The sequence below is a fragment of the Bos mutus genome, chromosome 11 (assembly GCF_027580195.1).
Source record: "Bos mutus isolate GX-2022 chromosome 11, NWIPB_WYAK_1.1, whole genome shotgun sequence".
NCBI classification, from domain to species: domain Eukaryota; kingdom Metazoa; phylum Chordata; class Mammalia; order Artiodactyla; family Bovidae; genus Bos; species Bos mutus.
In genome coordinates, this window is record NC_091627.1 from 58,211,518 (window position 1) to 58,236,835 (window position 25,318).

Below are 25,318 nucleotides of genomic sequence, written 5' to 3' on the forward strand. Positions count from 1 at the left end.
AACTTATCTTTATGTATGTTATGAGTTAGGGATTCAACATTATGCTTTTTTGTAAGGATCCCAACTGTTCTAATAACAATTACCAAATTCTTTCCCACTGATTTTCAATTCTACCATTACGTGTAATGTTTTCTAACATGTATAGATATTATCTCAGTTCTCCATTCCCTTACGCTGGTCTACCGACCAACTATGCACCTATACCACAGGGTATTAATTTCCATAGCTTTATAATAAATCCTGATATTCTTTTTAAAAAATATTTATTTATTTGGCTGCGCTGGGCCTTAGTTGCAGCATATGGGACCTTTAGCTGCAGTATGCAAACTCTCAGTTGTGGCATGTGGGATCTAGCTCCCTGACCTGGGATCGAACCTACATTGGGAGCACAGTGTCTTAGCCACTGGACCACCGGGGAAGTCTCCTAAATCCTGATATTCTTAATGCTGTCTTGCCTATTCTTAGCCCTTAGATTTTCTACATGAATTTCATGACAGCTTGTCAAGTTCCATGAGAAACTTTATCTGTTCTGATTGAGAGTACACTGAAATTACAGATTTACTTGGGAAGAGTCACCATCTTTATCGGGTTTCCTTTTCATGAACATGGTCCCCTCTACTGAGTCTTCCTTAACATCTTTTCAAGATATGCTACAGATTTTTCTGTAAAGACCTTGGACTTGTTTTGTTTTCTTTATTCTTAAGTATATATTTCAAGAGTTTTTTTTATGGTATTATGGGTTTTTAAAATTAGATTTTCTCTTGGTTTTTAATGTTATACAGGAATGCCATTGGTTTTCCATGTGGATCTCAGAACCACTCAACTTGCTGCAATCAAAAGCATTTGGAGTGCCAAATGCATTACAACTCCATGAAAAAAGTCAAACCCCAAACCAATACACTGTATGATTCCATTTATATGCTATTCTGAAAAAGGAAAGTTTATAGGGATTAAAAAAAAATCAGTGGTTGTGCAAGGACTAGAGATGGTGGGAGAGGTGACTACAAAGTAGAGTGAAAGAATTATGGAAAATGATGGAAACTTCTTGCATCTTGATTGCAGTGGTGGCTACATGACTGTCCATTTATCAAAATTCAGAATTCAAATTCACACTTAAAACACTCGTACTGGGATTTCCCTGGGGCAGTCAAGTGGTTAAGAACCTATGTTTCCAAAGGCAAGGGGTACAAGTTCAATTCTTGTTCAAAGAACTAACCCATGTGTGGCCACATGCCACACAATGCAGGCAAAAATGTTAAAGTAAATAAATAAAATAAAACTTATCAAATTGATTTAAAAAACCTGACCTTAAAAAGAAAAAGCACCTTGAAGAATTCACACTCATAAGTGTAACTGTGTGTGTGTGTGTGTGTGTGTGTGTGTGTGTGTGTATTGGTGTCCAAAAATGCATAAAGCTGGCCAGGCATTAGCCTCCAAGCTAGATACAACTTCCGGGTATTGGAGGGTCCATGTATGACAAAACAACAATTTGCAAGAAACATAACACACCTCTAGGGTCTGCTAATACTATAGCTCTGAAAGGACTGTCTTGGACATACTATGGGCCTGGGTGCTATAGGCAACTGAGCAAGCCTAACCTTTACCATGCTGTGTAGGGAACGTCCTTACTCACAGTGGTTATCCACAAGCCTAAGCTGGGCAGCTTCTCAGGCTGGGCACAGAGCTCAAGGTTCCCATGGCATGGCAAGCCAGCTGGGCTCTGGTTGCCATGGGTTCCATCCCTTGGGCTCCCGCTTCTGTTTACCCACTGTGACCTTCTAAAAGGCTAGAGGGAGAAAAAAGGAGAACAGCAGAACTGGCCCACTGGGCATTTGGGCTCCTTGGAGACTATATGACTATGATTTATAAGTTCTTCTTTATTTATTGAGTATCCATTGGTTACCAGGGACTGTGCAAACTTCTTTATAAGCAATATCACTATTCATCTTCATATGGCCTATGAGAGATAAGTTGTTTTTTTATAATACAGACAAGGAATCTCATAAAGAAGGCTGAGCACTGAAGGACTGATGCTTTTGAACTGTGGCACTGGAAATGACTCTTGAGAGTCCCTTGGACTACAAGGAGATCAAATCAGTCAATCCTAAAGGAAATCAACTCTGAATATTCATTGGAAGGACTGATGCTGAAGCTGAAGCTCCAATCCTTTGACCTGATGCAAAGAATCTTTGGAAAAGACCCTGATGCTGGGAAAGAATGAAGGCAAGAGAAGAAGGGGGCAACAGAGGATGAGATGGTTGATGGCGTCCCCGACTCAATGGACATGAGTTTGAGCAAATTCTGGGGGACAGTGAAGGACAGGGAAGCCTGGCATGCTGCAGTCCATGGGGTCACAAACAGTCAGACATGACTTAGTGACTGAACAACAACAAAGCTGATCTCAGCCAAAAATAAACAAACCATGTCCTTCTTTCTCAATGTGGCATGTGATTCTGCTAGCCCCTGCCTACAGACCCTTCTCTTTTTCTCTTGGTCTCACTGTGTGGCACGCAGAACTTCTCCAAACAGGGATCGAATCTATGCCCCCGCATTGGAAGCATGGAATCTTAATCACTAAACCATCAGGAAGTCCTGTAGATTCTTTCTTTTCAGTGTGCTTCAAGTCCAACTTCTCTCTGCAGACTTGAGACTAACACATACAAAACTGTTCCTGGGGGAACACCCCAACAAACACCTTATTCTTTTATTTGGTCCTTTGGTCTACACCACAACCCTCTGAGACAACTGGGATTCTTTTCACAGTTAATAAAAAACTGAGGCTCAGAGTGGTTCAGAGATCCACCAAAGGCCCCTTCCTTATCTGACAAGATTCAAACCCAGGTCTCCTGCCCTGAAGTCCAGGACCATTCTGAAGCCCCTATCGCCGTGGCACAGAGAAGAGGTTATTACTTATTTAGAGTTGTGTAAAATGTGTGTGGCAAAAATACAAATTTAAATTGGATTACAGAAATACTCCAAAGTCCAATTTAGAAAAACACAGAACAGACACGCTACAGATTTCAGTTCATGCTGTTAAGGATTAAACTCTGCAATCCAGCCCACTCAAGTCCTGTTCAAGTATCGGTCTGAGTATTTTAAGCTCTGGCATCAGACCTGAGTCTGAATCTAGCTCCATCACTGACTAGCTATGGGACTGGGAGTGTGTTTCTTAACTCCTCTGGACCAGTTTCCTTGAGGCTGGAGAAGAAAAACACCTATGGTCAACAGCCACTGCACAGATTAAACAAGGAGACTATAGCTGAGAATTTAACATTGCAGAGGCAGTGTAGAAGGATGACAAATACTAGTTTCCGGTCTACAGAAATAAAGGGATCACTTCTATTTACAGAAATAGTGGCTTCAAATGCCAATTCCTTTAGGCACAAAATAGTTTTCACCCAATCATTATTTGTTGAGCATCTACTATGTACCCTGGGTCCTCTGGTAGGAAAGGCAGCCAGCAAACAGATAATTATACAAACAGTTGACTAATAACTGCTGCGTTGAGTCTCACTGAGTATGTTTTGAAGGAGAGCATGGATTTCCTTTACAATGACTGTCCTGTGGTCGCCCACTTCCCAGCTCACAACCCCTCCCAGGATCTGAGAGCCAGAGACATTATTCTTGGCCAGATCGCCCCCTTGTAAAGGGTTATGGTTCTCCTCCTGGTGAACTTATCTCTAAAGCACCCTACAAGGGATATGGGTCTTCCCAGGTGGCTCAGTGGATAAAGAATCCACCTGCAATGCGGGAGACCTAGATTCAATCCCTGGGTTGGGATGATCCCTTGGAGGAGGGCATGGCAACCCACTCTAATATTCTTGTCTGGAGGATCTCATGGAGAGAGGAGCCTGGCGGGCTACAGTCCATGGGGTCGAAGAGATTTAGACACAACTGAAGTGACTGAGCATGCACGCACGAGGGATACACTTGGTGAGAGGAAAGTAGTGATGGGCCTTCCTGCCTGCACCATGAGAGGGGGGAAGGGGAATAAGCCTGAGGGTGCTCTGAGCTAGATTGGAGGTGGTAGCTGTGGGGTACCTGTGGGATTCTCTGGGAACCTGTGCCAGCTCTGTCCCCCCACCCCCATTCCCACAGAGCAGGTGCTGGTGTTGCTGTGCCCAGCTTGGAGGTCTACACGATGTGCACACACCTGTCCAAGGAGGGTATCACAGGGCTCCAGGGAAGAGAGGGGAACAGGACAGGTCTTTACTGATGCCCGCCGGGTGCTCACTGACGCCCACAGCAGTCAGGTGAAGTCGTGACTATTATCCCCTTTTTAAACACGTAGGACCCGGGACTTAAGGAGGTTCCATTCTTACATCCGTTCATTAGATATTCATTCAGCACTTCTGAGTCTAACACAAAGTCACAGAGATGCCAGGTGGGTAAGCTGGATTCAAAGTGCCGTCACTTCCTGGCTTCAAACCCTTTGCTCTTTCCAGTCCAACATGATACCTCAAGAAGGTAAGAGATTTTATACTCAGGGGGATCAGAAGTACCTGGAGTGCCAGGTGTATTGGGATGAGATAGTTAGCAGAGCAAAGCTGTGTGTGCTAAATATTGAAGGAAAAGCCTACGGAGGTGGGCCCAAGAGCCTCCTCCATTAGACTGTGAGCTCTCTGACAGCAGGAACTGGGACATTCCCCTCCTTTCATCTCCAGTGCCGGGCACAGAATGGGTGAGACACGCAGTAACATGGTGAAATTCAAATGTATTATGCTAAGTGAAAGAAGGTGAAGGCGTTAGTCGTATCCAACTCTTTGAGACCCCATGGACTGCAGCCTGCCAGGCTCCTCTGTCCATGGAATTTTCCAGGCAAGAATACTGGAATGGGTAGCCATTTCCTTCTCCAGGGAATCTTCCCAACTCAGGGATCAAACCTGGGTTTCCCGCATTGAAGGCAGATTCTTTACCTTCTGAGCCACCAGGGAAGCCAGATTCAAAAGGCTACATGCTGCTTGACTCCACTTATATGACATTCTGAAAAAGACAGAACTATTAGAGACAGAAACAGATACACTGCCAGAGGCTGGGGATGTGAGAGAAGTTGACTTCAAAGGGGCATGTGGAAATTTCTGAATGTGATGGAATGGTTCTATATACTGTGATAATGGTTACACAATTGCATGAGTTTGTCAAAGTTCATAGAACTACATTATAAAAAGGGTAAATTTCATTCTATATAAATTATACTCTAATTCTTTAAAGGGGGAAGAAAGAGAAAAAGAGAATGAATATAAGCAGATTTACAGAGAAGCTAATGAAGCTTAAATTTCAAGACCCCTCAACTGCATGGGTCCTGGGAGGGGTCCTAGCAAGCATACTCATCAAATTTTTTATGACTTTTTTGGAGAAGGCATCTTTCTTCCACTGTAAATGCTTCAGGATCTATTAAACCTAGATCCATGCCTGAATAAAAGTATAAGAACAGAAAAAAAGAAGAATGGTGGGCTCCCAAGGAATTAAGACTCAAGTGGGACCCTAAAGAAAGGCAAGACCTGGTTAGAGCAGAAGGAGGTAAGGAAGACCACCCAGGGAGCAGAACCAGTGTGGACACAAGTTTAGGGGTTTCTCATGGTTCCCAGTGACCTCATGAGCATCAGGAAACTGGTATTCCTACACTTATGCTCACTACTCAGACACAGATGTCATGGTGTGATCTTTTCAGACACATCAAGTCGTTCAAGGCAGGTAGAGCTATGACCTAATAGGATGTGAAAACTCTAGATGCCAGTGTAACAAGCTTGTATCATTCTTCTGGCTACCCATACAGCAATGACCCCCGACTGCCCAACAGAGGGAAATTTTACATTATGTTTCTGAAACGGAAAATGGTTGATGTCCACTCTTCCAGCCTTCCTTCCAGAAGGGATGTGTGTTTGTGGTAGACACATCTGCACAGGTATGAACCCAGGTCCCTGCAGCCCTCTCATTCAGCTGTGCTGAGAATGCGTCCTTCAAGGGGACAATCTCATGATACTACAGGAACAAACACAGACAAGTGAGGCTGGTCTTGTGGGTGGAGTTGCTGATTTCTTTATGGTTAAAATCAGCCAAGTTATCAGTAGAACGCAGCTCCAATTTTAAAGCAATTCTATTACAGAGAAATATTTGCACACCCATGTTCATAGCAGCATGATTCACAATAGCCAAGGGATGGAAGCAACTTAAATGTCCAATGACAGATGAAAGGAGAAACAAAAGGAAATGTATATTTATTTTTGTTGTTGTTTAGTCACTAAGTTGCGTCAATCCCAGAGACTGTAGCCCGGTAGGCTCCTCTGTCCATGGGATTTTCCCAGGCAAGAATACTGGAGGGGGTTGCCATTTCCTTCTCCAGGGGATTTTTCCCACCCAGGGATCAAACCCATGTCTCCTGCATTGGCAGGTGGATTCTTTACCACTGAGCCACCTGGGAAGCCCATATATATATATATATATGTATATGTATATGTATTATATATACATATATATATGTATATACTTCTGCTGCTGCTAAGTAGCTTCAGTCATGTCCGACTCTGTGTGACCCCAGAGATGACAGCCCACCAGGCTCCCCCATCCCTGGGATTCTCCAGGCAAGAACACTGGAGTGGGTTGCCATTTCCTCCTCCAACGCATGAAAGTGAAAAGTGAAAGTGAAGTTGCTCAGTCGTTTCCGACTCTTTGCGACCCCATGGACTGCAGCCTACCAGGGTCCTCCGTCCATGGCATTTTCCAGGCAAGAGTACTGGAGTGGGGTGCCATTGCCTTCTCCATGTATATACATATACATATAAAATTTTATATGTATACATATAATTATATATATATACAATTATATATATATGTGTAATTTTATAGAAACAGAATATATTGAGTACAGCCCATTAGCTCATTTAATTCATAAATGATTCATTGTAACAAATTTAGAGGAAAACAGAATTTATAATTTTTCAAGTTACATCTGTTCTGCTTCATAGTACAATGTCATTTATTTAATTTACTGAAATTGTCTAACCAAATAAAATTTGCCAATTTTAGATGGCATTGTAAACTCATCTCAATTCATTAGAGAGGATATAATGACATTTAAGATGAATGAAAATTAGCAAGCAATGCAAAAATCATATTTTTCAAATGGTTCTGGTTGTAGAGGAAAAAACAAAGCCTGTATATTATGTTCTATCCAGAAGTTTCACTACTAAATATGTTCCTGCTATTGATAGACAGTAAAGAATCTGCCTGCAATTCTGGAGACCTGGGTTCAATCCCTGGTTCGGGAAGATCCCCTGGAGGAGAGCATGGCAACCCACTCCAGTATTCTTGCCTAGAGAATCACATGGACAGAGGACCCTGGAAGGCTGCAGTCTACAGCGTTGCACAGAGTCGGACCCAACTGAATTGACTTCGCATGTACACAAATATATACACACACACTCTGCACATATATATTTGGCTGTGCTGGGTCTTCATTGCTGTGAACAGGCTTTCTCTCTAGTTGTAGCGAGTGGAAGCTACTCTTTATTTCAGTGCACGGGCTTCTCATTGCAATGGCTTCTCTTGTTGCGGAGCAGAGGCTTTAGGGTGCATGGGCTTCAGCAGTTGTGCCTCACACACTCTAGAGCACGGGCTCAGTAGTTGTGGTGCATGGGCTTGGTTGCCCTGCGGCACATGGGATCTTTTTGCACCAGAGATCAAACCTGTGTCCTCTGCATTGGCAAGTGGATTCTTAGCCTAAGGTCACCAGGGAAGTCATATATATATCATATATATATATATGATATATATATGTATATATATATATATGGAACTGGGCTCCTGAGCTGGCCAATCCATCATCTATATATATATATACATCTTGATTTCCTCCAGAAAAGATCTGGAGGTGACTTGGTTATTGTGTGACACATAAGAAACTATTACGATTCCAGGCCCCTGGGCTTGTCTGCAGGAAGGCTTGGGCAGCCACCAAAATCACTGTCACCTCACCCAAAGTGGGAGGAGCTAGAGAAAGGCTAATCACATCCAGGCCTGACTTACCTGCTCATGGAAGAACAGAGATTGTCTGCAGCAGGGCTGTCTGGCCAGTGCCCAGAATGCCTCCCTGATGAGAACACAAAAGCCCAAGAAAAGAAAAAGCAGAGTGGAAAACAGCCAGGTTTTCTTTAGTGAGTGAAATTTCAATTTTGAGAGGAGGTTCTCCAGCACATGTCTCGATCGTCAGGGAGTTGTTAATTACAAGGGACAGTTATGGAAAAAGCGCAGCTAATGACTGCTACAGAACTGATCTGGCTGGGCATTGTGAACTGGGCTCCTGAGCTGGCCAATCCATCATCAAGAACACCTGTGCTTCAGGTGATGCAAGGAAGCCCACGGCTCCCCTGAGAGATCAGCGCATGCCAGCCTCCCAGCTGTGCTGGTTGCTTACAACTCCTGGGGTGCAGCCATCAGGAGCAGACGGACCCTGAGAGAGAAAGGCAAGGCCCTGGTTTGGGTAACAACATTTTGTCGCTTGGAAAGGTAATCCTTGGTAGTGCTCTAAAAGGTGTGGAGGAGGGAGTTCCCTATTGGCTACTGGTTAGGATTCCGGGTTTTCACTGCCATGGTCTGAGTTTGATCCCTGGTCAGGGAACTGCGATCCTGTAAGCCACTCGGCCAAAAAGGAAAAAAGTTTTTTTTAAATGAGGGGTGGGGGTTGGGGGAGGAGGCAGGGGGAGGGGCTTCCTTGGTGGCTCAGTGGTAAAGAATCTGCCTGCCAATGCAGGGGACACAGGTTCTGTCCCTCGTCTGGGAAGATCCCACATGCCATGGCAACTAAGCCCCGTGCACCACAATCACTGAAGCCTGTGCTCTAGAGCCCAAGAGCCACAACTACTGAAGCCCATGGCCCTAGAGCCCATGCTCTGCAACAAGAGAAGCCACCGCAGTGAGAAGCCTGTGCATCACAATAGGAGAGTAGCCCCTGCTCACTGCAGCTAAGGAAAAGCCCATGCAGCAACGAAGACCCAGCACAGCCAAAAATAAATAAATAAAATTATTAAAAAAAAAAGATGAGGTAGAATGATGCTTAGTAGTTAAGAAGCTGAAATACATCAAATAGTTTGCTTCATTTAGCAAAGATATTCCTCTCAACTACACAGAATGAGAAGTGCTTTGTAACATCTGTTCCATTTGCTTTTGCAGATCTGAAAAGAATGGATAAAACTAGGTCACCAAGGACAAAACAATTCCAACACAGAACACAAAGAGTTGGATTAGAGGAGGGTGATATAAGAAATTTAGTCAATTCAGAATGAAAACAGTATGCTTTCTTTCCATTTGTTGTGAGCTCCAGATGGCCATGAAGACAGGGTGGACAGAAAGGGAAGTCCTGGTGAGGGATGGCCTGCTATCCTGGGAACCAACAGCAAGCTGAAACACTTTACATTTCGGGGTGGGGGGAGGTTAACATCCCATAATAAGCGGCGCTGATTACTGAGCACAGCCCCAAGCGCCCTACATGCATTTGCAGGTACAACCACTCTAGAAGTAGGCATGATTCTAATCTACATTTCCCAGGCTGAAGATGTCCATCAGAGAAGTTAAATAATCAGGCTAAGGTCACACAGAGGATGAGATGGTTGGATGGCATCATCAATTCAATGGACACAAGTTTGAGAAGCTCCAGGAATTGGTGATAGACAGGGAAGCCTGATGTGCTGCAGTCAATGGGGTCACAAAGAGTCAGACATGACTGAGGGGCTGAACTGAACTGCAGATCACACAGCGAGTCCATGTCAGGACTGAAACTAGAATGTGAGATTTCAAAGCCTCGGTGCTAAATGGATGTCCCAACTTTTTTTGACAGCACAAAATCGGTAAAATATTATGATATTCCTCAGGCTCTGCTGAGGAAATCTTGGTAAGTCATCGTGAAGGCTGGTTTTATCTAAAATGAGCCTATCTAATACATAAGCCCACTTCCCAAGGCTCTTTCAAACTGTAACACAACTTGGGTTCTGCTGAAATCAAACAAAAGCTTGAGAGAACCTCCCACTGATTGGGAGTCTACCCCCCCAACCTCGGGACCTTCCCCAGGGAGTGTGTGCAGCATGCCCTTCTCGCAGGCAGACCCACTGCCTGCTCTGCGCCAGCACCGCACTGTAAACCACCCATTCCATCTCCTCTCATCTTCATGATGCCCGGAGGTTTCGCTGTCCACAGAGCCGGTCTGTGCTGCACCACTCACTGGGTGACGGTCCTTGGACAAGCACCCAGGAGACTCACTGGGTTTATGTCCTCTACACAATGGGGTGTCCCCACCAGAGCCAGTAGTCCTGTCAAATGGGATGATATACAAGAAAATAGTGATGCTGAAGCTCCAATACTTTGGCCACCTGATGTGAAGAGCCAACTCACTGGAAAAGACCCTGATATTGGGAAAGGCTGATGACAGGAGAAGAAGGGGGCGACAGAGGATGAGATGATTAGATGGCATCATCAACTCAGTGGACAAACTCTGGGAGATTGAGAAGGACAGGGAAGCCTGGCATGCTACAGTCCATGGGGTCGCAAAGAGTCAGACACAACTGAGCAACTACAACAAGAAAATACATTGAAAAGAAATGCTGCACACACCTGTGACATTATTTCCCTATGGTGGAGGCTGTGAGCAAAGGACCATGGTGTCCCACTAACAGCAGGGTGAAGCAGGAGCCACCGTGGGAGTTATACCTGAACAGCCCTGGGTGGGGCTGAGTCCAGCCCTTGTGCCTATAAGACCTAGGGATGCTTTGTGGCTGGGAGACCAGGGGTGGCACTGCCTGCAAGCCCCTTCCTGGGGTTAGTGGACACTAACCTCCAATGAGCATGGTTTTCAGAGCACAGGGAGGAGTGCTGCTGTCTCAGTGGACTCTTAAAAGCATCCCACCCTGATTCATTGCTTCCTTCTGGCTGCGTGACATCAGGGAAATGCTTCTTCCAAGAAGGTTCTGGTAGTGTCAGAGACACCTGTATTCACCCTGCCTCCATCCCAAAACAGAGAAAATGATGGACAAGTTCACACTACTTCCTCTCCCTGTGTGCATTTGACCAAGAAGGTTTTACTGTGAATGGTACACATGCTCATGTGCTCAGTTGTGTCCAACTCTTTGCAACCCCATGGACCATAGCCTGTCAGGCTCTTCTGTCCATGGGATATCCCAAGCAAGAATATTGGAGTAGGTCACCACTTTCTACTTCAGGGAATCTTCCCAACCCAGGTATTGAACCCACGTCTCCTGCGTTGGCAGACGGACTCTTTACCACTGAGCCACTTGGGAAGCCATGAATGGTATAGTTTAGCCCAAACTTCAGCATTGATAGGATCTTTCCTCAAACCCCAGCCCTGACTGGTCTGTGAAGAATTAAGCCTGGGCTAGCTTCCCAGGGGGCTCAGTGGTAAAGAACCTGCCTGCCAATGCAATAGATGTGGGTTCAATCACTAGGTGGGTTAGATTCCCTGGAGGAGGAAATGGCAACCCACTCCAGTATTCTTGCCTGGGAAACCCCATGGACAGAGGAGCCTAGCGGGCTACAGCCCACGGGGTCACAAAGAATTGGACACGACTGAGCAACTAAAAAACAACAAGGCACCAGCCCTGGAGGTGCCCCTGGGGGTATGCTATCCTGGGAGGGATAACTAAAGGAACCACAGCCTGTGGTGTAGTATGGTGTGGTTCTGTGGCTCGTTTGCAGGTAGAGAAGGCAAGTTGCTTTTTAGGGTGGATTAGTTAGTTGGTTAGCAGTGGACTTCAACAGGAGGGGACTGGAGCACAGAGTGCTGGGTATAGGGGCCTGGTCTTCGGGAAGATCTGTATCAGTCAGGGCCTAGGGTGACATCTCTGGGTCCCTATGCACTGAACGGGGTGCAGCACAGGAGAAGGGCTCCCAGTTGAGGGTCAGGAACCATGGATCTAGGCTCAGCTCTGATCCCAACTGGCAGTGTGATCTTGAGCCATCACACCATCCCTCCCTGAACCTCTCCTCACCCTTTCATTCAGAAATCACTGACCAACTGGGACTTCCCTGGTGGTCCAGTGGCTAAGACACTGAGCTCCCAATGCAGGGGGCCTGGGTTCAATCCCTGCTCAGGGAACTAGATCCCACATGCCACAACTAACAGTTCACATACAGCAACCAAAGATCTCAAGTGCCCCAACTAAGACCCAGCAAAGCCAAATAAATAAATATTAAGAAAAAAAAGAAATCACTGATCTACTGACCTGGTACCTATTGTACTGACCCGGTCCAGCAAGTGTCCAGCACTGCTCTGCTGACAAATCAGCAGTGAACAGGTGGGGGCAGAACCCTGTTGAGTTCTGGGGCACTCCTTCCCCTGCCTCAGCGTTCTTTCATCTGATGACTGCAATCTGACCCAGCTCCAGTCCTGGCCTCTGCCTGCCCCGTGTGGACACTGCTGAGTGTGACCTGTCCCCTGGGCACCACCCCCCACCCCACGCTGCATCCTGAGAGAGCATGAGGATGTCAGCAAACACCCAAACAGTGGTGATGAGCAAACAAACAAAGCTGCTCCGAGGCCATCTGCACAGATGTGGACAGTCACCCCTCGCCAGGGTAGATTCTTGGGAAACTGCAGCAGGAAATAGAGCGGTCCAAAGGGGGATCATGTTTTTGCTGTATCCCTTTGTCACCAGTAGATGGGAATCACGGGTCAGCAAAGCAGAATGCTGACACAGCTTTCCTTCGGAAGCGTACAAAACAAAGAATGGACAGCCTGAGGTGGAAAACAGGAACATACGGGTGTGATTGAGCATGGGTGTGCAGATGAGCCAGCAATGAGGCAAAGCTGCGGTGAGCAGAAATGATACCCTTCTTGATGGAGCGATTCCACTGTTCCAAAATCTTCCACGGTATGACTTCCCTGGTGGCCCAGTGGCTAACACTCCACCCTCCCAATGCAGGGGACCTGGGTCTGATCCATGGTCCAGGAACTAGATCCCACGTGCCACAGCTAGGAGTTTGCACGCCACAACTAAAAAATCCTGCATGCTGCAACAAAGACCTCCCACCACACCACAATTAAGAACCCACATGGCCAAATAAATAAAAACACAAAACTTCCACAGCTCCCGACTGACCACAGAACACATCCAATTGTTTGCTTTGGTACTGAGGGCCCCACCAGCCAGCTGGGCCCACCCCACCAGCCTCACGTGCCCTCCGCTAATTCCTGGGCACACATCATGTGTTTTTGCCACTGTGCCCTGCCATCATTCTCTTTGCCTGGAAGGTTCTTTCCCAGCTCTGTCTGCCAAAATCCCATGGACTGGATTAGAAGCCTTGACATCTGGAGCCAGGAAATTATTTGCTGGTCAGGGAGGGAGCTGTCCTGAGCATTGAAGGATGTTCAGCAGCAACCCTGGTCTCTCCACCAGGGTTGCTGGTAGTAGCATTCCCTACCATGCTAGGGAATGCCAGTAGCATTCCCTCCATCCCATCTGTGAAGATCAAAAATGCCTCCAGGAGGGAGAGAAGTTCAAGGGCGGGGGGCTGGGGGGGGCGGACATACGTATCCCTATGGCTGATTCATGTTGACGTATGGCAGAAACCAACATAATACTGTAAGGTAATTATCCTCCAATTAAAAATAAATAAATTTAAATTAAAAAGAGAAAAAATGCCTCTAGAAGGACTTCCCAGGTGGTTCCAGTAGCTAAGACTCTGCACTCCCAATGTAGGGGGCCCAGGTTCAATCCCTGGCCAGGGAACCAGATCCCACATGCTGCAACTAAGACCTGGTACAGCTAAATAAATACATGAAATTTTTTTAAATGCCTCTAGAGACTGGCAAATGTCCTCTGGGGGCCAAAGAGCCCCTGGCTGAGAACCCCTATTCTACACTCAGATCCAGGGCTACTCTTTTCATGAGGCCCTTCCCTGAACTTCTTAGAAGTGTAAATGGCTTTTACACGCTTTGTAATAATCTATTAGCATTTAACATAGCTTCCTTTCAGCTTGATTTATATGTGCTTATATCACCCTCCCTGTCAGGCCATAAATTCCTTGAGGGCAGAGATCACCTATTGTTCATCTTCTACAAGCCACTCATTACCTACTGGCCTAGTGAAACTCGACTACTGGGTTTAACTTACTTACTCTTAACATAAACCTAACCTGTCTATGTTACTTGTTTATGCTTATTGTAGAAAAAAATTTTAAGACAGAAAAGGACAAGACCTGGACCTGGTGGTCCAGTGGTTAAGACCATGCTTCCACTGCAGGGCACACAGATTTGATTCCAGGTCAGGGAACTAAGACCCTTAAAAAAAGAATAAAATAAAAATCCCCCAGAATCCCACCATCCAGCAATAACAGTAGTTAAAACAAATTGTTATACTAAATATGTCCTTCTAATACTGGTATACCAATAAAATACTGGTACACATCCTCCTCAGGGCTTCCCTAGTGGCTCAGTGGTGAAGAATCTGCAGGCCAGAGCAGGAGATGTGGGTTCAATCCCTGGGTCGGGAAGGTCCCCTGGAGAAAGAAATGGCAACCCACTTCAGAATTCTTGCCTGGAAAATCTTATGGACAGAGGAGCCTGGTGGGCTACAGTCCATGGAGTCACAAAGAGTCAGACATGATTGAAGCAACTTAGCATGCACGCACATGAAAAGTAGAAGCCTGGAGAGACAGAGTCAGAAAGAGAACAGTGAACACACACACACACATATACACAGAAAATGAAGCTGAGATGTGAGAGCAGGGTCTTGGGGAGGGGGAGGAAGTGAGAACAGAAGGCTTCCCAATAGCTTCCAGCCCAGTTTCTAGGACCCCATGGAGTCCAACTGCAACTCCCTAACTCTTTACAATGAATTCCCCTTTTTGTTTTGTTTTTGTTTTTTTTTAATTAAAAAAAAATTTTTTTTTTACTTTATTTCTTCCCCTATTTCCATTATTTACAGAGTTTGAATCTTAGGGCAAGCTTTGGTTTCTTGTTGTTAAGTTTGAGGAATAGTTTAAACTCAAGGTTCCTCTGTCCATAGGATTTCCCAGGCAAGAATACTGAAGTGGGTTGCCATTTCTTTCTCCAGAGGACCTTTCTGACCCAGGATCGAACCCACATCTTCTGCCCTGGCCAGCAGATTCTTTACCACTGAGCCACCAGGGCAGCCTTGGGGAGGGATGTGTACCAGTAATAGTTTAAACTCTGCTGATTTAGGAATTAGCAGAATTCATATTTTCTTTCCTTGTTGGCCGCACCACTCAACATGTGGGATCTTAGTTCCCCAACCAAGGATCTAACCTGTGCGTCCCACCGCCTGCAGTGGAAGTGCAATCTTAACCACCGGACCACCAGGGAAGCCCCAAATTCCCCTTTTTGGATGATGCTAAATCATCCAGTTGGTTTTCTCTCTCCTGGTTCATGCGGGAGAAAAGGGAGCAGTGGTGGGGGTGAAGACTTGACTAAGACACAGCCTCTGACAACTAATGCCTAAAAACTCAGATCCCCTTGACCTTCTCCTCTCCAACCTGAACTCACGTCCCCTGGAGCTGACCGAGGCCTCCTGAGGGTGGATTATGCACCCGTGTGCATAAAGCCATTCACACCGCAGTACTACCGACAAACTCATTATGATGGTACCAAAAGGTGAGGCTCCAGTTCCTGAGCTGAGAGAGCTGGAAATCAGTACAGCAGTACCCACCGAGAGTGTATGTTTGCATAAGGATTCAGATCACCCCAACTAAACACAGGCACCCACAGTGAGGGTCTAAGGCCAGAGAAGCTGGGAGCTGTCCAACTTCTCCATCTGGTTCCCTTTGAAGTGCCTCTAAGCTCCTCTCAGAGCAGATCCTCAGCAGAAACCACAGCAGGCTTTCTCCTAGGGGCACACAGCCCTGTCCCTCCCAGGACCAGGTCACGGCAGCTAGCTTACCCACCACCCCCCCTTTAGTCCACTTCCTGCCAGAGCCAGGAGAAGAACCACCCCCTAAATACCGAGAAAGGCATTTCATCTCTACCACTTACTGACTTCATGATTTTGAATGTTATTTAAATTCTCTAAGTTTCAGTTCCCTCATCTACAAAAATAAGAAAAAAAACAGTTCCCACTGTAAGGATTCAATGAAATGAGAATTTTAAAGGGACCAGAGTATTAAAACAAAAGTTTTAATACTCACCAGATGTTAGCTTTCCATCTCCCATTTTGTTCATATTAAATGTTTTAATTAATTTTTTCAATTTGTGCTGTGTGTTGTGTCTGACTCTTGGCGACCCTATGGACTGTAGCCCATCAGGCTGCTCTGTCCATGGAATTCTCCAGGCAACAATACTGGATTGGGTTGCCATTTCCTCCTCCAGGAGATCTTCCCCACCCAGGGATTGAACCCTCATCTTACATCTCCTGCATTGGCAGATGGGTTATTAACCACTAGCGCTACCTGGAGAAGGCGATGGCACCCCATTCCAGTACTCTTGCCTGGAAAATCCCATGGGCAGAGGAGCCTGGTAGGCTGCAGTCCATGGGGTCGCAAAGAGTCGGGCATGACTGAACGACTTCACTTTCACTTTTCACTTTCATGCGTTGGAGAGGAAATGCCAACCCACTCCAGTGCTCTTGCCTGGAGAATCCCAGGGACGGGGGAGCCTGGTGGGCTGCCATCTATGGGGTCGCACAGAGTCGGACATGACTGAAGCGACTTAGCAGAAGCAGCAGCAGCACTACCTGGGAAGCCCATTCATATTAAACGTTTTAAGTAATTTTTTTCAGTTTACTAGGTGACAAAATAATGTCAATTTAAAAAACATAATCTATGTGAGATCCTCCTCAGCTGGAAAATAAAAACTTGATTAGGGTTCACTTGATTTTTTAAGTGTCCTCAAAATGGCACCAATTCCAGAAGTATATCAGCAAAAATAAGCAATACCACGGTTTAAACAGGGGTGCCAACAGCAAGTGGATCTTATCGCCTTTGGGGGGCTACAATTGTACCCCTCAAAGTGAATTTGCAGGTTCTGTGTGCTTAGTCACTCAATTGTGTCTAACTTTTTAAGACCCTGTGGACTGTAGCCTGCCCAGCTTCTCTGTCCATGGGATTTTTCAGGCCAGGATACTGGAGTGGGTTGCCGTTTCCTCCTCCATGGGATCTTCCCAACCTAGGGATTGAAACTACATCTCTTGTGTACCCTTCATTGCTTAATGCAGAGTATACTTAATATTTCAACAGATGTATATGTGCAAGAGGGTGCAAGTTCAGCTTCCAGGCAGGTCCAATTTCCTGTCTGGAAATGAATGACCTCTTGGGAACCCATCTTTGTTTGCTCCTGGGCTTAAGTGGCCAGGAAGCCCCAGGCAGATGAATGCACAGTAGCGACCTCTCTGCACCATGACGGCAACAAATGCTTCACCCTCACTCCATTTTCCTTTAATGTCTGGTAGATTTTATAAAGCCAGATGGGCTTCCTGAAGCTTGAGTCCCTCAGTGATGGATGTTCAGCCAATGCATTGCTGTCTGAAGCCCCCTGCCCACAGGTCAGCAAGCAGCTTCTTTCCCTCCCTACTTCGGAAAGCTACAGAGTCTCTCTGGGGTCATGGAAGGGGCAGCTATGCTGAGAGCCCTGGCCCTTGTCACTGAGGGCCAAGCTCCCAGCCCTGGACTGCAAGGCAACAAGCCTGTCTCCACACAGGGGCTCCAAAAACAGGAAAAGCTGCCACTTCCTCCAGACAGATTTTCCAGGCAAGAATATTGGAGCTGGTTGCCATTTCCTTCTCCAGGGGATCTTCCCGTTGCAGGGATCAAACTTGCATCTCCTATGTCTCTTGCATTGGCAGGTGGATTCTTTACCTCTAGCGCCACCTGGAAAGCTCCCTCCAGATGGAAGTCATAGCCAGTTAAGAGGATATCAGGCTGATTCATGTTGATGTATGCCAGAAACCAACACAACATTGTAAACCAATTATCCTTCAATTAAAAATTTTAAAAAAGAGGATATCAGTGCTTCTTATTTTTTTTTCACCTCCATTTTTTTTTTTAAAGAATTTACAAACCCAATCATCCAGAACTGCAGATGGGAGGAGAGATTGGTATGATCTTTCTGGGAGGCAAGTTGCTCTTATCGCTCAAATCTTTATAGCTTTGCTACCCTCTGACCTAGCAATTGTACTCCTGGGAACCTACCCAAAAGAAATCATCAGAGGTAAACAAAGATTAAGGCACAAACACATCCCATGGCTTTTTATTACAAAAGAAACTGAAAATAATACAGCTGTCCAACAATTTAAAAAAAGGAATTGACTGTACAATTTTAAAAGGTCACTAAAATTCCGTTTATAAATATTGTGGACACAAGGATATATTAATATATTAATGTTAATGGGAAAGCAAGATACATAGTAACTCCAACCACACAAAATTTTTGTGTTCAAATAGCCTTAAGGATCCCCCCAGAATGCATTTCTATAGTGGAATTATGAGTGACTTTATCTCCTTTATCCTTTCCTTTTCTCCCCCATCCTGTTGCCCAGAGTAGCATTCGATCCTTTATCCATCAGTCAGGATCTAAAGATGAGTGGGACAGTCCTAGGCATCACCAAGTTCAAGTCTAGCTAAATGACAGTCAGATCATCACACCCACAGCCGCGCTCTGTGAGCTGAGGCTGGGCTGCTAAATTAGCAGGGGATGCTCCAGGAGATGTTGAATGATGAGCAGGAGCTTGGTAGATTCAGGAGGAAGAAAGGGACACTTCAGGAAGGGAGAAAACATGAGCAAATCCTCAATGATGTGAGAGCATCCTGGGTTTGGGGCTACAAGGGGCTCAGGGGAGTTGGGATCAGGCCAGCTGGGCATGGACTGGGGGGAGCTGTCATTTTCCAGGGTATCTTCTGCCAGGGGGGTCCTTCCAAAGGCTGAGAGGAGGAGGGAAAACTAAAAAGGAAGTGCCAGGGAGGGTGATTGAAAGTACGAAGCAGGACAAACTCTAGGGGACTTCCCTGGAGGTCCAATGGTTAAGACCCTCCCCCACTTCTAATGCAGGGGATGTGGGTTCAAACTCTGGTGGGGAACTATGATTCCACATGCTGAAGGGCGTGGCCAAAAATTAAAATAAATAAAACAAACGTGAAGTAAGACGAAGTTTATCTCTTTACACAGTGCTTGGCACACAGAAGGTATGAACGAATGAGTGAAGGAATGAGTGAATGCATGCATGAATGAATGAATGACTCGGGGCAGAGAGAAGGTTAGAGAAGCAGTTTACAACCAAAACAGTAAAGGAAACCAGTGAGTTGGAGTTTTCCCTCTTTGGAAAGTGGGTAGAGATCCATTCACACATATGCCCTATGGTCTCCCAGAAGTTAGAAATATTCAAATAAAACAAAGGAACAATTCTTGTAAAACCATTAGCAACTTAGTCCCAGATTTCATAGGAAAGAAAGACGCATGGACCCAAACACACCACAGCACCAATCAGGTGAAGGTGCGTCTACTGTGCTCAAGAAGAAGGAACACACAAGCCACCGCAATTCCTCCACTCTCGTCCTTCAGGCTGAGATGCCCAGACTCCGTTGTTTTATTTGTAATCACAGACTCTTATGGAGAGCAGCTTTAAAAGCTATCATCCTGCCCTCAAAAGGAAAAGAATCACCGTGTCAGTCCCTCTGCACCAACAAGCTCCTCCCCTCCCATCCCCTCCTCCCCTCCCATCCCCTCCTTCCAACTCCACCAACAATAGGGTTTCTAATAATTAGTGCGCACAAACCCTTAAAGGGGCCCTGCTGTGTTGCAAGAGTGCGCTGTTAAGAAGTTCATTATGAATGAAAACAAAAACCATTTCCCCATACTAGTGGATCACACTAGTAACCATGAAAACACTGCACTGAGGAACAGACACTGTGGCACAGCCATGCTGCCCATTCACCTCTCTTACAAGGACCACCCACCCTCCGCATCCCCCATCCCTATCCCCAGGCATGAACAGAGGACCCTGCCTCCAGCCAAAGCTGATTCAGGCACTGTCGGCCCCCAGCTGGACCTCTCCAATTTTTCCCCCCAGGAATTTAGAATTAGAGCTGAGAGATCTGCAGGTTATTGAAAATGAGGACTGTAGGCACAGTGGTAAAGAATCCACCTGCCAATGCAGGAGAAGCAAAAGATACACGGATTCAATCCCTGGGTCAGGAAGATTCCTTGGAGAAGGAAATGGCAACTCACTCCTGTATTCTTGCCTGGAGAACCTCATGGACAAAGGAGCCTGGCAAGCTACAGTCCCTGGGGGCGCAAAGAGTCGGACACAACTGAGCACACACACACACACAGAGAATGGCCATGTCCAACCAAATGGTCACCAAAGCAAAAAAGGATGTCTGCAGAGACAGAAAGAAGGGAGTACAGAGAAGCAAACACAATATTTCATGCTAAAAGAGACAGACAGACATACTGTATAAGGACAGAGTTGAGTCTCTTTTTTATTTTAAGCTCATACACTCTCTGGGTTCTCACCATGCCCAGCTCCTGGTTTCAGTCCTTCCTGAAGTCCAGGTGGACTCTGTCCTTTCATACTCTGGGAGCCACCCCAACATCCTTCCCACAAACATCCTCTCTTGCTGAAGCTGATCAGAAGTTGCTCAGTCATATCCAACTCTTTGAGACCTCATGGGCTGCAGCACACCTGCAGTCTCTCCTGGAGCTTGCTCAAACTCATGTACATCGAGTCAGTGATGCCACCCAACCATCTCATCCTCTGTCGTCCCCCTCTCCTCCTGCCTTTAATCTTTCCCAGCATCAGGGTCTTTTCCAATAAGTCAGTTCTTCACATCAGCTGGCCAAAGTATTGGACCTTCAGCTTTAGCATCAGTCCTTCCAATGAATATTCAGGACTGATTTCCTTTAGGATTGACTGCATTGATCTCCTTGCAGTCCAAGGACTCTGTTACTTGCAACCAAAGAGTTTTACTGAGACACCGCCAAAACTGCCTGGGCAGCACACTCCTTACACTCCTGGGTGCACAGATCGGGCAAGGCCAGTGTCCACACCAGCCACACCACCCCTCTCCCTAGCTTCCACCACTTCCTCCATTCTCCAACAGCCTGTCAGTATTTCCTCTTGGATCATATACTTCCCCTCGAACCCCATTTCCTTATGTCAGGGGCTCTTAAATGTGAGGTACATCAGAATTCCTCAGTGGGCTTGTTAAAGCACAGATTGCTGGGCCACCTCCAGAGTGTCTGAGTCTGTAGGTCTAACATAGGGCCCAAGCCTGCCTTTCTAGCAAGATCCCAGGTGGTGCTACTGCTGGCCCCGGAGCACAGTTTGAAGATCACTGCCCTATTTCCTTCCATGGAAACAAGGCATCCGCCCTTGTTCAGGGGCTTCCCTGGTGGCTCAGACTCTAAAGAATCCACCTGCAATGTGGGAGACCCAGGTTCAATCCTTGGGTCGGGAAGATCCCCTGGAGGAGGAAATAACAACCCACTCCAGTATTCTTGCCTGGAAAATTCCATGGACAGAGGAGCCTGGTGGGCTACAGTCCAGGGGGTCACAAAAGAGTTGGATATGACCAAGCATACACACACACACACGCACACACACACACAGGTGTGCAGTCTGGCCGATCCAGCCAAACCCAGCCACCACGGGAGTTCTCACACGGTCCTCGTGATGCTCCCTGTGCTCAGCTCCTACTCTAAATCAAGTCCCACCTCTTCTGTGAGACTTTTCCCACCCACCCTCATCAAAAAAACACTAGGCCTCTCTTCCTGAAATGCAGAATATACAAAAACAGTTGAGTAAAGATAATCTAGTTTCCCATTTTCCTACTTTTGCTTCAAAAAGTGTGATCATAATAAAATACTTCCAATTGGCTTACATTGTTAGGTAGTCTTTATCCACTCATCCAAAAAAAAAAAAAAGACTGATGGCTTTTCATGTAAAACAATCTACAGCATCACACTGGCAACGTTTTTCCACATGCTGGAGACAAACAGTTACTTTAACTTTATCAAATGAAAGAACAAAATGTATGTCCCTCCCTCTTGCTAGGGGTCATGCGATCTACAAACAGGCGGCTGGGAGTTCTCCGGACAGACCTCAAAGAACGCTGATAGAAACAGCTATTTGTTCTCACTCAGTCTTGGGCAGAGAACCATACAGGAAATTCTGACAGGGTCGCTCACTCTACTGGGAACAGGGGAATCAGTGCTCTGTGGATGAAATCCATTTGATGCCACGCATCAAAAGCTTTTCAAAGACTCACACCTATTTATCCCTAATTCCATCAGCATAAGGAAAACATCTGAAAAACAAAGGCCAACAATACCATTCCCTATAGCCACACACATGCACAAAGTCAGAAACAAATGGGATGTCTCAACATGAGCGTGGCTTTCACATTCATACATTTATTTATTGTCATTCACGCTCCCCAGGTGGCACTAGTGGTAGAGAACCCACTTGCCAATGCAGGATACACAGGTCCCATCCCTGGGTGGGGAAGATCCCTTGGAGGAGGGCACGGCGACGGGCACGGCAACCCACTTCAGTATTCTTGCCTGGAGAATCCCATGGACAGGGGAGCCTGGTGAGCTACAGTCCATGGGGTTGTAAAGAGTCAGACACAACTGAAGTGACTTAGCACATGCCAAAAAGGATTTACTATACACTTAATTGTGCTCAATTTACTAGAATGGATAACAGCCCTTAAAAGTGATATTTACAAAATGTCTGAAAGGGCACAAAACTCTTTAGAGCATTATCTTCAGGTGAAAAGTAGAATACAAAGTTGTTACTATGTATAAGTACAACTGCATATTTTTGCAAATTAACTTCACAAGCAGAAAAGGACCAGAAAGATTCTCTATGATGTTATCAGCAGTCCTGGTGGGAAGGTGGAAACAGTAATATTTTTTCCTTTCTATTTTTACATGTCTTCCAACTAACGATGAGCTCATTTTTAAAACATAGCTTAACATAAATATAGAAACCAAATGGGGTATGGGTGTCAGGTGTTCCCTATCATATAGCTCGGAGAAAATCACCTGTTCTTGATAGAAACATGTATCCGATTACGAGAACAAAAGGCAGACAAATGCAGAGAAGGCAGGAAGGACTGGGGAGACCTCTGTTGTCAGCCAAGTGCACGCTGCTAAGAATCTTTTAGATGCAAGATTCAAAGGCCAAAAAAAAAAAAAAAAAAGTGATTGGTGACAGCCCTGCTGTCAATTGGACAGGATTACAGAAAAAGGGGGGAAAACACATGTGATGTTAGGAAGGCACTTTCAAGGATGACCCAACACAGATCATGTTTTAAACTGCTGGCAGTGAGAGAATAACAGCATTTCTCCTCGGGGTCTCAGAGCCTCCCAGGTCTGCTTAACAAGTTCACCCTGCTAGCCCAGAAGGGCAGGACTGCAGAGAGCTGGTCTGAGGACCAGAACTGCAGCCCAGACTCTGTCACTCACTAATGGAGCCCTGGACTAGTCAGCCTCTGGGCTCTTATTGTCCTCCTCTGTAAAATGGGAGGGTCTTGGAAGAGAGTCATTTGGTTGTAAGTAACAGAAACTGACCAAGCTGGCATAAGCCACAAAGGCAATCTGTGGGGAGGACACTGGGGTAAAGTCAGAACCCCAGGGCAGCTGGGCTCTGGGAGTGTCCGGAACCGGGGACTGGAGAGCCTAGGAAAGCAGGCAGGGTTTCTCACACCTCTGTGCTCTAATGATCTCTGTCACTCTTGCTTCTCTGCTAACCCATCTTCCACATGCTCTTTATGGCAGAACACAGCCTGCACACCTCCTCATGCTTACTTATTACGACTCCTGCCTCTTGAATAATTGGTGTTTTAGCTCAGGCCACCATAACGACGTACTACAGACTGAAGGCTTAAATCACAGAAATTTATTCTCCCACAGTTCTGGAGGTTCAAAGTCCAAGATGAGAGTGCTGGCATGGCTCGGATCTGGTGAGGACTGACAGATGGCCAGCTTTCTTTCTGTGTCCTCCTATCACAGAGACAGGGGGTAATGTGGGAGCTCTCTGGCATCTCTTCTTACAACAGCACTAATCCCATCATGGGGGTGCATCCTTGTGACCTCACCTGAACCTAATTACCGGGCTTCCTTGGTGGCTCAGTGGTAAAGAATCCACCTGCCAATACAGGAGATGCAGGTTCAATCTCTGGTCTGGGAAGATCGCATATGATATGGAGCAACTGAGCTCATGTGCCACAACTATTGAGCCTGTGCTCTAGAGTCTGGGAGCCACACTACTGAAGCCCACACCCGCTAGAGCCCAGCTCAGTAACAAGAGAAACTGCCAAAGTAAGAAACCCTGATACCGAAACTAGAGAAAAGTGTGTACAGTAACAAGACCCAGAACAGCCAAAACTAAATAAATAAAATTATTAATAAATAAATAAACCTAATTACTTCCCAAAGGCCCCACCTCCAAATATAATACCTTCTCATTGGACGTTAGGGCTTCAATATATAAATTCGTGCCTGCATGCTCAGTCGCGTCTGACTCTCTTGTGATCCCTGGGCTGTAATCCACCAGGCTCCGCTGGTTCATGGGATTTCCCAGGCAAGAATACTGCAGTGGATCCCTCCTCCAGGGGATCTTCCTGACCCAGAGATCGAATCTGCCTCTCCTGCATTGGCAGGCAGGTTCTTTACCCCTGAATCACCTAGGAAGCCCCTATATAAATTGGAGGAAAACACAATTCAGTCCATGGCAACTGGCTATCTCTGAATCTCACTTCTCACTTTCCCAAGAGAGGGAAAACAGAATTGGTTCACTCTTGAGTCAAGTGGTCATCCAGCACAAACCTGGCTTCCAGCATTGATTCCCCAGTCTTGTCTCTACCGTGTCACCTGAATGAAAAGCTATTAAAGCAGCAAGTCAAGAACTGTTCCTCTTGGTCAATATTTCCCACAAAACTAAACATTCATGGAGGATAAAGGTCATTTCTGTCTTATCTACCACCACCTCCTCAAGCCCATCACAGAAGCAGGCACACAGAAGCTGTACAATGCCTGATGGTTGCTTTTTGGCCAGATGGGGATGGACTTCCCCAGTGGTCCAGTGGTTGAGCATCCACCTGCCAGTGCAAGGGATACAAGTTCAACCCCTGGTCCAGAAGGATTCCACACACTACAGGGCAACTTAGCCCATGCACCACAACTACTTGGCCCAAACTCGCAAACTGATGCTCTGCAACAAGAGAAGCCACCACAATGAGAGCCCATGCACCGCAACCAGAGAATAGCCCCAACTCGCCACAACTAGAGAAAGCCCAGGGCAGCAACCAAGACCCAGTGCAGTGAAAAGTGAATACATTTTTTTAAATGGGAGAAAGATAC

The 25,318-nt window shown here is 46.1% G+C and overlaps 1 protein-coding gene and 1 non-coding gene across 13 annotated transcripts in view; one reads left to right on the forward strand and one right to left on the reverse strand.

Annotated features, from left to right (window-relative positions):
- REEP1 (receptor accessory protein 1) overlaps positions 1–25,318 on the reverse strand; it is a 136,862-nt gene that overhangs the window by 86,798 nt on the left and 24,746 nt on the right. The window lies entirely within an intron of this gene.
- Positions 16,851–16,989, forward strand: LOC138990046 (small nucleolar RNA SNORA68). The gene has a single exon (XR_011466220.1). It is a non-coding gene; the product is annotated as a small nucleolar RNA SNORA68 (small nucleolar RNA).